The sequence below is a fragment of the Camelus ferus genome, chromosome 4 (assembly GCF_009834535.1).
Source record: "Camelus ferus isolate YT-003-E chromosome 4, BCGSAC_Cfer_1.0, whole genome shotgun sequence".
NCBI classification, from domain to species: domain Eukaryota; kingdom Metazoa; phylum Chordata; class Mammalia; order Artiodactyla; family Camelidae; genus Camelus; species Camelus ferus.
The window spans coordinates 32,154,749-32,159,705 of NC_045699.1; the positions used below are offsets into that span (position 1 = coordinate 32,154,749).

The 4,957-nt window shown below is 41.5% G+C and overlaps 1 pseudogene; it reads right to left on the reverse strand.

The window, feature by feature from the left end:
* Positions 1–935: 935 nt before the first annotated feature.
* LOC102517711 lies at positions 936–1,826 on the reverse strand (annotated as a pseudogene).
* Between the last annotated feature and the right edge of the window lie 3,131 nt (positions 1,827–4,957).

Below are 4,957 nucleotides of genomic sequence, written 5' to 3' on the forward strand. Positions count from 1 at the left end.
GCATTTCCTGATGATCAGTGACACTGAGCATCTTTTCTTGAAAGCAGAGATTTTTTAATCTGGACTGGGGAAGGACCATATCTGAGTTTAGGGTCCCTCTGGTGGTAATATGGGGGATGGACTAGAGAAGCAGACAGGAGCCACAAAGCCCATGCAGAGACTGTAATTTCTGAAACCTCTCTGCTGCTCTTCCTTCTTTCTTATGTGGAGGATACCAGGGCCAGTTCTTATCATACTAGATGAGGTAATGGTCAACAGTGTTCCCTTCAGTTGCTCTGGGTTTAGTCAAAGTCTTGTCAGTTTCAGAATCATGTGGGCTCAGTGTGAAGTAACATTCCCTTGAGCCCAATGTGTGTTCTGTCACCTGTGGATCTCCTTTGGGGTACCTTTCCCCATGCCCTCTCTAGGTTCCCACTCGTACAGTGGCCCCACTGACTATAGCATCACATATTCACTATTCCTGCTTTTTAAATCTCTTCCTATTCATACATATTTCCCAGTACTCATGTAATCCCAATCTTTTATGTCAGGAAGGGGCATTAAGAAGTATCTAATTTATTCTGCAAATATAGAAATTAGTACTTAAATAGATGAGTGATTTATCTTAAGTTACACACCTGGTTAGTGTCAGAGGTGGGACTTGACTCTTACCACCACAAATTATTTGTTCCCTAAATGAAATCCCTGTGATAAATGCATACAGGGGATAAATAAAGATAATTATAATAATAACCCTGTAGCAGTATGCACAGTGATTTTATTTATAAAGTGATTACTGTATCTGTTATGTTATTTATATTAAACTACATGAGGGAAGTACCTTAATCATTCCCATATTATTGACCAAGACCACTGAATTTAGAGAGACTGAATGACTTGCTGAGATGCCCATGGTCTGTGCTGGCGGAGAGGACTCAGAAATTGAGGCACTCTGATTCTTTTTTTTTTTTCCAGGCTTCGTTCACTTTATTTTTTGCATATAAAACTATGTGGTGGCCACAGCTGGAGCCTGGGTCCTCTGCATGGAGACTCTGGTGTGGGTCTTTATGAAATGGTCAGTGAATTACTGATAGGGAGACTTGGTGAACACAGTCTCTCTCCAAAGATCAAGGGTGAGATAGCTGTAGGTCTTCGAGATGGCATCAAAGGTGACCTTGGCAAAGTTGGCCAGGGTGGTAGTGCAGCCCCTGGCAGAAGTGGAGCAGTCATTAATACCAGCCATCATCAGCAGCATCTTGGGCACCGGAGCTGAAACAATGCCAGTGTCCCTGGGTGCAGGGATAAGGCACACCAGCACAGAAACACAGCAGCCAGTCACCTTGCAGGGGAACAGTGTGGGGCTTACAGATCTTGTTCCCTCAATAGCCTCGCTGCACAGGGACAATGGAAAGCTTGGCCAGGCTGACGGCCCCCCCGGATGGCTGTGGCTACCTCCTTGGAGCACTTAACACCCAAACCGACATGTCCATTGTAATCCCCAAAGGCGACAAATGTCTTGAACCTGGTCTGCTGGCCAGCACAGGTCTGCTTTTACACAGGCATAATCTTCAAAACCTCATCCTTCAGAGATGCCCCCCAAAAAGTCAATGATCTCAGGTTCCTTGATGGGCAGGGAGAAGAGACAGATCTCCCCCAGGGACTTGATCTTCATGTCCTTCATGACGGGGAGCCACTCCTTATCTTCTGCCTTGCCTCTGCGAGCTCTGCGGCTGTGACCCCGGCCCCCAAAGCCGCTGCTGAAGCCTCCGCGGAAGCCACCAGCTGCCTCCCATCCCAGGGACCCCGGGGACTCCGGGCCCTTACGTAGCACCAGCGTCATCCACCATCTGGTATGCTCTCAGAAAAGAAGCACTCTGATTCTTAATCTACACCCTTTCTATCACACTCTGTGGCCTTGAGTGCATACCAGGCTGTAAATGAGGCCTCATATCTCCATGACACGACCTTTGGGTATCCTGGGGTTTGTATACCTCAACACTGTCTATGGGACAAGAATTTGAAATTTTCCACCTGGTGGTTTACTTAAGTAAGGTAGATGAACAGCATCTTGATTAAAATACATCTGAAATCAGAGACTTTGGATATGCAAGATTTTGATAAATTATAAGAAACCCATAAAATAAGCAGAAGGGAAATTAGGAATAAGAATGAGAAAAATACAATTAATATGGAATTGCAAAAAATCAGGTACAGGGAAGTTGTGCAAATACAGTGGAAATTCCGGGGAACATCCCCACTTCCCTCAATGCCACGAGTAAATAGACAACAAGAAAACCAAACGATGGTTCTGGTGTTCACGCAGACCCAAAACAGAGCCATGCACATCAATAGCATCCCCTGAGCCCACGGAAGGAAAAGTGTCTCTCAGAATTCCAACACTGCCTTGTATTTGAAACTACATCACACCTCTACAAAGTTTGCTAACTCACTGAACATTTCCTAATGACAGATTTAGTAATACCTATTTAGTAAGTGCTTACTATCAACATGCAGGAACTACAATATGGACTTTATGTGCATTATCTTGCTTGCACCCACAGTCATTATTACTGCTTCCATTTTTTAGGTGAAGAGATTTTAAGCTCAGAGAGGTTAAGTAACTTGCTTGAGGTCACACAGTTAACAGGTGATAAAGCCAAGGATTTGAACCCAGAACTGACTGACTCCAAAATCTAGGCTTTTAGCCACTAAAATTTAGGGGCAGAAGTAGATTTGCTTAAGAACTGGTATATGCATTTTACTTGTAAGTCAACTAGGTGTCAAATTCCTTGAAGTAAAGATGCTATATTTGAACTGATTTTTAAAATACTACCGTTACTTCTATTTGCTTATATTGAACTGATTGTATTTTTCTGTGTAGCAAAATTATCACCAAAGTGGTGTATTTTATAGTAAACATCAACAATATATTAAAAAATCTAAACATGAAATTTTAAAGTATACAAGTGGATGTATTTGTTTTTCATGCATCTCTCACAATGGTATTAGAATTTTGGATGCATATTCTGCTTGACCCATGCACATGGTCTGGCATAGATTTTATATTATCAGGCATTGTTGCTTTGTGAAATAAATGAGTATCATGAGGATAAATGAGAATGATGATGTGGGTTACTGATTTCCAGAGGTATCTAAGATGGCTCACCATAAATCATAAATTATATTTTATTCTTCTATTTTAACATTTTAATCATAACTCTCTAGTCCTAAGGTGGTGTATTATGCCCAAGAATTTTATAATCTTAATTCATTAAAGTGTCCTTGGAGATAGCAGTCAGATAAAATAGTAATTCACCTCTTAGGAGTTGGACCAACTAAAGCACTTGTGAATTTACTAAGGAAATGGAGTTGAAGGTTCTAGAAAGCACTTTCACCTCATTAGTAAGTCCCACCAGCAAAACTAGTGCCGGTGGCCCCATGATCTAGTGTGGGAGTCCACAAACTGTGGCCCCTGGGCCACATGACCTGTCACCTGATTTTCCAGGTACAAGAGCCAAAGATGGGACTTACATTGTTAAATAGTTGAAAAAAAATCAAAAGAAGGGTAACATTGTTTAATATATGAAAATCATATGAAATTTGAATTTCAGTGTCCATAAAGGAAGGTTTTTTTTTTTTTGGAATGAAGCTACTATGCTCATTTGTTCACGTATGTCTATGGCTGCTTTTGTGCCACTGTGGTGGTTTCCACAAGGACTGTATGGCCTACGAACCCTAAAATAGTCACTACTTGGCCCTTTTTAGAAAAAAGTGTTATGACCTCTGATTGGGAGCATGACCTTCACTTCTTTAAAGTGGTGCTGGACACAAAAAAGTAGCTATGCCAACACACTGCATTCATTTTCAAACTGGAAAACTGCCATCACTCCCTCTCAAACATTTACTGAGCATGTGCTACTATGACATGGTCTCTGGGGAAGGCATGTGAGATGCGGAGCTCGGTAAGACACAGCTGCTGCTCTTAAGGAGCTTGCTGCCTAGAATTAGAGAAAACATACACTGAAAACACAAAAGCCATAAGCCAGGATGACAGAGGGATCAGGGAAGCCGGTGCTTACCATGAGAATGGGTTAAATCTTAATGACATAAGTCTTTGACATGATCATTCTGTAAATGGAATAAAAGTTAGGAGTCAAGTTAATGATCACTTCTGTGTCACCTGGGACCTATTTATTGAAGAAGTAGCCATTTGAGGGTTCTTCATTCTTTGAATGAAAACGGAGAATCATGAGGCTTCCCACACACAAATAAATTTTAAAAATTTCTTTACAAAGAAAAAAGAAAAAGTTGTGTCTAAAGGTGTAGACATTTGTCGAGAGTTGAGGGGACTGTGAGAGATGAGGTCACCGGTGGCCAGTTAATTGCATTTTTTGGAATCCTTCATAATGATCTCATCGGCATAAATTCTGTTAGTGTTTTACTGTAATGACATAAACCTTGATGAACTCATTTCATATGTATAGGGCCATCTTATCCCCCTTATTCAGTGCTGTTCTGCATTTTCCGTCATTGCCACCTCACTTCCAGAAGCAGCAATCTGAAGATGAGCCCTTCTGAAGCAAGGACTAATAATGACCTGTTGGAGCAGTTGGGTTTTCCACCACACATGCACCTCATTTATCACTGGGTCTTTTATTTTCAATCATTTTGGATCTCCACTTGCTCTACTACCATTTGCCTAATAGCTCAGAGAGGTATTAGATAACTGCTGCTATCCCTTTTTTACAGACAACAAAAGGAGGTGAAATCGGAGCAGTAAACATGTCTAGTATTAGACAGAATAAGCCATTAGAGAAACCTGGATTCAAGCCACGCGTATCAGCTGATGTTCAGCAAAAAACTGTTTCCTTCTCCACCTCGACCATGTCCTGAGCTTTCAGAACTATGCTTGACGTGTGCAAGGTCTGCGTAAGTATTTGATGACTACATGGGATCATTGCCAACTCTTTTATCAGAA